The sequence below is a fragment of the Pseudomyrmex gracilis genome, unplaced genomic scaffold (genome assembly GCF_002006095.1).
Source record: "Pseudomyrmex gracilis isolate BER0280 unplaced genomic scaffold, ASM200609v1 scaffold_205, whole genome shotgun sequence".
Taxonomy (NCBI): Eukaryota; Metazoa; Arthropoda; class Insecta; order Hymenoptera; family Formicidae; genus Pseudomyrmex; species Pseudomyrmex gracilis.
In genome coordinates this window covers 157,222-165,123 of record NW_018020789.1, presented here as the reverse complement: position 1 = coordinate 165,123, position 7,902 = coordinate 157,222, and the positions used below count along the sequence as shown (strand labels likewise).

The window sequence follows — 7,902 nt, the reverse complement described above, 5'->3', positions numbered from 1 at the left end:
AACGGGAGTGTGTGTTTGCGTTCGGGAGAAAAATGAGTAACGAGAGACGACGATCTCCCAAACAAAATCTCCCTTTTCACGCGCCCCTTCAACCCGTCGGTTAATCGCGCCGGGCAAATACCGGGAGAGAAAAAAATCGGACAATTTCTCGACGGAAGGTCGATCGTCCCCGCGAGGAAAAGAAAGAAGAAGCAAGAAGAAGAGAAGAGGAAACGATAAACGCCGGAGGAATGGAGGAAAAAGAGAAAAAAGGGTAGTAGTACCTAAGGACGGGCTCTCGTCGTCGGGCGTGAGGCCAATACTCGGCTCCGTGCTGCTGCCGCAATCCCCGACGACGACCCCGCCGTTTCCGCCCCCGACGCAGCCGCCCCCGCTGCCGCCGCCGCCGCCGCCACCGCCGCCGCCACCTTCGCCCTCCGCGTCGTGCTCGTCGTACTCAGAGAGCACCTTGTCCAACAGCTCGATCGATCGTTGCACATCGTCACCTCTGGAACAAACGCATCACGTTTGATTCAACGAAAGATCATCGCCGCATAGAGATTCAGGCGAAAAAAGGGTGAGGGTTTTTGTCGCGCGATACGCCTCGCTTTTAGCGCGCGCTATTCTCTTCGCTCCCTCTTTCCCCGTCTCTCTTTCGCGCACATTTACACTCACACAGACGCACTCTCTCTAAATTAAATCAAAGAAATGATGCAATTTTTTATTGTTTTTTTTTTGGGGGGGGAGGGAGGGAAGTTTTTTAATCTCGCATCGGACATAAATTATTATTGCTCGTCGTTCGGCGAAAATAAACCTTCCACCTGTTTCGCCTCGGCGATATAATAACCGATAAATTCCTCCGATAATATCGCGCGATGGCGCAAACTTTGTTTTTTTTTTCCGGCTTCTCCGGTTAAAAAGCCAGATTAATTAAAAAAAAAAAAAACTAGGCCACGCTGTTGCTCGCGCGAATGTGAAAAAAATCGCGTTGCTCTAAATTAAAATATACAGCGGAGACGGTGGTACAGAATCAATTTCCGTCCATTTTTTTTTTACCTCCGTCTCCCCGTTAAAAAATTATATTTTTTGCAAGCGTGATTTTTAAAGTTGCGCGCCACTCTCCTCCTCCAAAGTTTGATATTTCCTCTAATTTCTACGAGTGTAACATTTTTTTCAATTGTTTTTCAAGGGTTGAGATGCATTTTCGCAATTTTTGATTTCCGCGTCTCTCTCCAACGAGAGAGGATCGGGGGCGGAGGGAGCAGAATTTTTGTTTTTCGCGATCGGTGAATTTCCAAAGGTCGGTTTGTCGAAGTAACCGCGGGGTGATGCGCTTTTTGGAGACCGACGATGGTTTGGATAGAAGCAAACTTCGTTACTTCGCTAACGTACGTTAGGCGGATCCTATTTTATCTCTCCCCGGCGCAATGTGTACAGGATGTTCGTCACGAATTACCGCGCGGAAAATCGATTATCCACGGCACGGGGCGCATTAATCGCCCCTTACCCGACTCGTCCGAAACTCGACGGATCCTTCGAGCGGAAAAAAAAGAGATGTATCTCTCTGCTACGCCCGATGGCCATCCGGGGGGGGGAAAAAATTTTCTCCGCCGACGAAACGAACAGAAAAAAAAAAAAAAAACAATTGAATTCGCTGCGAATTTTTTTTACGCGCGAAAAATCGAAGCAACTCGTTCCGCAAACACTTTTCCGTCGACGTGCGGAGATTAATTAGATTGCGTTGAAAGTAAATATAAAAAAAAAAAAAATCGCTTCGATTCTCTTTCGCCTTTTCGCTCTCTTCTCTTTGTTTACATTATGTGAAACTTGAACAGGCCAGATATTGGCCATCGATCGGTCGTTGAGAAAAGCGCGCCGGGGAAAAATTTCGAAATCCGATAAAGATCCGCGCTCTATTATATCGAGCCGCTGTTATCGCACCTGTCGGGCGTTACACACACGTGTGACTTATCGCCTCGAGGCTCGTCGTCGTCGATCTCTTTTTCGCACGGCCAAAAGTAAGTTCGTCGTCGTTATTAGCGCGCGCGCGCGCGCGTTAATTATCCCTTTCGTTCACGGCGAATGAAGCAACAACAACATCGTCGTTGTCACTACGTCGATAACGCTCGAAGCCTCGACTGCTGCATCACAAGCTCGACTGCTCTTCCGGGTCACCGGCTGCTATAACGGAACCATCCACCCGATATGCCTACACGGCCGATAACCGAGCATTTAATTAGGCGCAGTGCCCCCCGATGGAGAAGCATCATCCCCCCCGTGCGAAGGAAGGGGGGAATGGAAGAAGAAACGAAGCGAAGTCGCGCGAGGCAATTCGAGTCGCTGACGCAATGCGGTCTTCGACCGACCGAGACGTAATCACGATTGTTAATTACTGTTGGAAACACACGACGGTAGCCTTCGTTACCCGGTGTACGTAACGCAAAAGGAGGAGGAGGAAGAGGAGGAGAAAGAGGAGAAACGAAAGAACTCGAGCCAGACGGTCGATTCCGCTCCACTCGATGACGAAACGCGGCGCCACTTATAAACGTCGGGAACTAAAAATATAAAATCGCTCACCACAGACAGATCCGGTCGGATCTATCAAATGGGGGGGGGGGGGAGGAAAGAGAGAAAATAAAGCAAACATAGACGACATTTTTTTAACACTCGGGGGTCTTTTAAATTTTCAAGTGTCTCGAAAAAACTGAAATCAAACGGAGAGAAGCAATTGGTTTTTTTTTAAAAAAGTGAATATATATTTTTCTTACAACGACGGGGGAGAGTCTCGCAATGTACGTTATATTGATTTCGTCTCGAGCAGATCAAACTGCGCGTCCGCCGCTACGCGCGCACACGCTTCTCTCTATTCTGTGCGATTGCACTTGACTTTCTCCTCGTGTTTTTTTTCTTTTCTTTTTTTCATTTTTTCATTTATCCACTATTTTCTTTAAAATTGCGTAGACCGCAGACAGTAATCAAGAGAGGAAACGTTCGTCGTCGTCGTCGACGTCGGGTACCACTCTTAGCTCATTACGAGCTGTCCTCGGGGGGATGAAACGCACTGATTTTTTCGGGACAAAAGAGACGCCGAGTGAGTACTTTGTGCGGAGTTAATATCCCGGGGAAGTAACTCTACCGTATAATAATCGCGGTGGTCGCAAATTAATGAAAGAGAGACGAACGCGATTGATCTTTGCCGGTGTGTGTATATATATATATATATATATAAAATCCCTCTCTCGACGGCTGCGTGCATATTAAACTTCTGCGGGAACTTCTCCCGCGAGAGAAAGCGGCGATTTCTAATTATCGAGAACAAATCGATAATTGCGAACCGACGTGTGTATTTTCGTAAAAAACAAAAACAAATTTTTTCTCATCTCATTACCGACAACATTTTTTTCATCGTTGCTTCTCGTGGACGTTTTTAAATCCCGACGACAACGACGAAGACGTTTAAAAAACCACCTCAAAGCGTTTCGATAGTGTTTTTTTTTTTTTAGAAAAACACAATCGCACAATGCGCGATGAAAGCGACGTGAAAATTTTCGTCGCTTTCAGAGGCTGAATCGCTCGGGCAAAAGAGCGCTTGGCGAAAAGTCCCCGTCGTCAGAAAAGACACCTGAAAGACACCTGAAAGACGCCTGACAGATTAGGACGTCTCTTTGACATTCTCTTCGGAGGAAGGGGGGAGGAGCGGGACCGACGCGCCGCGTCGTTCGGACGCGGACGACGAGCAAAGGAGCCTCACGGCGAATGACAAACCGTCGTCGTTTGTATCCTTCTCTCTTCGCCCGCTCGGGAATGCCTGTGGAAAGGTCTGGCAAGGAGAGAGAGAGAGAGAGAGAGAGGATTCTCTCAGAGAGAGACTCTCTCCCCTCGGACAAATAGCGTTACGTCGACGAAGCGAAGCTCGTTAAACGTCCGTTTTTCAACGCGCTCGGACCTCCCGTCGTCGTCGTCCAGACAAGAAGACGGACACAGACCTTCGAAACGAAGGCGCGACCGAAGGCAGAGAAACGGATTTAATATGCCGGTTACTTCACAAAAGTTTGCCCACATCGCGCAACAAAAGGGTTGAAATCTATTCTCGCGAGTTTTCCCCTTTTGCTTCCTCTTTGCGTCCCACCTCCTCGCCCCCTGAGAATCCGGAAAACGCCGACTCGTCTCTCTCTCTCTCTCTCGTTACGCGCGATTCATAATTCAAGACCCGTAATTAGCCGCGACTTGCTGAAGTTTCCGGGAAACGATAATACTCGCGTTGGTTTATTATTTGTTACGTTGCTACGGCTATTTTGTGTCTTGTTTTCTTTTTTGGTGTTTTTTGGTGTTTGATCCTCCGCGCGAATTGTTGCCGAGGTGACCGATCGCGAAATACACGTCGGTGTTCGTTTTACAATCGATAAAAAAAAAAACAAAAACGCGGTCGCGCCGTCATTGCGCGCATAATTTGCGAATTATCCGCTCGCAAGACCGATCTCCGGTCTCGCTCGAAAATGCAACTCGAAAGCGCGTATTTGTCATTCGCGCAACTTTGTAAATAAATATTGCAAGTTGCTCCCGCGAGGGTGGGTTTTACAACACCCCTGTCTCTCTTTGTTTTCCCCGAGCTCGTCGCACAATTTTCCGCTAAAGGAAGGTTTATGTACGAGGACGCTTTCCTCGTCTCTCGTCTCTCTCTCTCTCTCTCTCTCTCATCCGCCTCAGGATTTTCCCTTAAAAGTGTCTCGTGGCATTCAGCGCGAAGTGCTCCGAGCACTTAGACGGACGTTTATCGAGCGCGTGTTCCCCCCCTTCTCTCTCTCTCTCTCTCTGTCGCTCTCTTGAAAATCGGAATCTTCCCCGAGGAAGATTGGCTGTACAATGTGCGTTCTTAAACGGGATCTCTCTCGAGGAGTATCTTTCGGAAGTATATACAACGTTGTAGAATCAATACTTTCCCTGAACTCTCTCTCTCTCTCTCTCTCTCTCGGTAAACATCGTGTGTGTGTGTGAGAACAGCGCGAACACATCCACGAGGGCGTACCTTGCGCGGTTTTAAGAAAGAGAGGACAGTTTCCGGTACGTGTCGCGAATTTATAAAATCTCTACGAAGATATCTGCGCGCGCGAGGCGACAATTCGCATACGCGACCCCTACTACTATCTCTTTCCAAAACATTTCTGTAAACCTTCCCCTTTCGCACCCTAAACGCGCCCTTTCGAACCGATAAAACGGAACAAATAATACGGGAGGAAAAGCGCGCGGCTCGTGACCTCGCACCTGATTCGATCGAATCGACGTCACACCGAAAAAATTATATTCTTGTAAGTAGAAGATTTTATACTTAAAAAATCTTCTTAAAGATTTTAGATAACATTCTTCTGAAATTAAGAATGTATTCTTTATTTAAGAATAGAGTCTTTTTCGATAGTGAGATATATATGTTTTTCTATAGAGGCTTTTTATATTCTAATCAGTATATATTCTTATCAATATTACTATTTAGAGGATTTTCCTCTTAAAATAAGAAACTCTTCTTGGGGCGCCTATTTTAGTATAAAATATACTTAAAGTAAGTGGGATATCCTCAAAACAAGAATACAATTTTTTCGGTGCACGTATCGCGGTGGCAAACATTAATTCGATATTTGTTTAAAAGTAAGTTCTTTTATCCAAATTGTTTTTTTTTTTTTTTTTTTTTATTATCTTCGTATCTTTATCGCGCGGCCTCCGAATCGAGATCGTTTATATTCGATACAGCGCGACGTATAATGCGGAAATAATATACGGACGTCTCTCTGTTGCTTCGCGATATTCGACACCGAGCGTGTTCGTTTGGACGCTTTCGATTTCTCGGCCGAGGTCGATTTTCCCGAAGAGGGTTTTTGCGGTTTTCTCTCGAGAGCGCGACGCGGCGCCTTCGAGAGGAGACACTCGACGCCTACTTTCCTCGTCGTGTCGCGGAGAACCTCGAGGCGTGTTTTTCGCGTCCACACAAAAGTCGTCGAGACGAGAGAGACAGAGAGAGAGAGAGAGAAAGAGAGCGTGCGAACGTGTAAACAATCTATAGCGGCCAGATATGTATCGATTATCCTGTGACCCCGATTCGGACTGGATATCAAGTTCCTGGGGGGTTGGGAATTGTCCCGTTGCCGCGTACGCGTGCGCGTGCCGTCACAAACTTGGACTGTTCCACTTGCGAGAATTTTCGGACGTGGCAAATGCGTGCGGAATCGCGCGAACTGTTTTCCACACGTCTGTCATCTCCTCTTCCCCCCTCCCTCCCCGACGTGTGTGCGCTCGCGAGGGATTGTTCCCTCGCGAAGAGGAGCACGTTCGAGAGAATCCACCTCCTCCGGACTTTAATAATTTTATTACGTTTACGTCGCAAACACTCTCCAACGCGTCCCGTTTGTATTTGCGGTGCACGACAAAGTGTGTACGTTACCCGCGTATGAAACTATTCCATTTCGCGATATTTTACGCTCTAATGTGTATGTTTAAATTTCAGTTCTCTCTCTCTCTCTGTGCAAAGTAAATTCGCGCGTTTAATTTTTTTTTTTCGCTCGGACGGCGATTTCCGTAAAAAAAAGATGCGTCTCTCGGTATTTTTAATCTGTTGTCCTCGCGAATGCGCCGCGCGTTCATATCAGTATCACGGTCCGTGTTTGTTCTTTATTATCAGGTTGGTTATATGAGATTTTTAGATCGTTGAGATTTACAGCCTCCCCGAAATCTCAACTCCGGCTGAATTGTCGCGCGAGTCGGCTGCGCCTCTTGAGAAATAAACTGAACAACCTGACGTACTGAATGATAAAGATTCCACACAAGAAAGAGAGAGAGAGAGAGAGTGTGTAGACAGGGGGTGGAAAAGATTTATGCGTAAATTTTTACCTCGATAGAGGTAAAAACCGAAGCAATTTCATTGCAAACGACGATAAATTCTAACGATTTTCCGCGAAACGTTTCCCTTCCCCGAGTTAATAGACTTCGATCGACTGCGTTTTACGGTCGGTACGATGTTGCCGCCCAAGTGACCATCGAACCGCTTGGAAGCCGCATATTACGAGCCGCCGCCTAGCCGTCGCGTGTGTGCGACGCGCGCGAGGAGGACCTCGCCAGAGACCGCAACAACACACATCCTCCTCCGCCGTGGTGTTTCAGGGATCGCCTTCGCACGTGACAATATTGCGGGCGCGCGATGGGAGCAGAAGCCCCGGCGTCATTGCGAATTTACGATAGCGCGACTGTCCGACCGCAATATAATGGGGGCGCCTACTCCCTTCTCTCGGGCTCATCCCGTATTCCACGCCACGTCGCCGGTCACGCAACACACACGATCCTCCCTCCGGTCTAGCCGCGAACGTATAATAATTTATAAATTTCCTGTCCGGTTTTTGCAATCGAGGCCGATAAAAATGTTTTCGCGAAACTCTCGTCGAAGCCGACGAGCTGTGCGAAACGATGTCGCGCGGAGCGGAAACTTACCGAGCTGCAGCAAGTAATGTTTGAAAATATTTGGACGGCAAACGTTATCCTTCCATCACGGGAAAAAGCGGTGTTTCACTTTTCTTGACGTTCGCGCTAACGTAAGCGAGAAAATCTCCTCGAGTGAGGGATTCAAAATTCAAGACGCGCGCGTCTATATACAGTTTTTCGAATAAATTATATTAAATACATTCGGGCGAGGTGATGATACGGGCCCTTGATGTTGTAATTCCAGCACGATCGAGAGATAGGGTAAAAGACCCAATTACCGTCATCTGAATAATAAACTCTGGCGTTAGCGAATTGTTTTTACTACTTATTTATCAAAAACATGTGTTTTTCTTTTTATCTGCACCGAAAAAATTGTATTCTTGTTTTGAGGATATCCCACTTACTTTAGGTATATTTTATACTAAAATAGGCGCCAAGAAGAGTTTCTTATTTTAAGAGGAA

The 7,902-nt window shown here is 47.0% G+C and overlaps 1 protein-coding gene across 1 annotated transcript in view; it reads right to left on the bottom strand.

Annotated features, from left to right (window-relative positions):
- Positions 1 to 409: 409 nt before the first annotated feature.
- Positions 410 to 7,902, bottom strand: part of LOC109858453 (zinc finger protein 418-like) — a 156,173-nt gene continuing 148,680 nt past the window's right edge. The window contains exon 4 of the transcript XR_002250618.1: positions 410 to 487. The gene's annotated coding sequence lies outside the window, so the exon portion shown is untranslated. The remainder of the gene's footprint in view (positions 488 to 7,902) is intronic.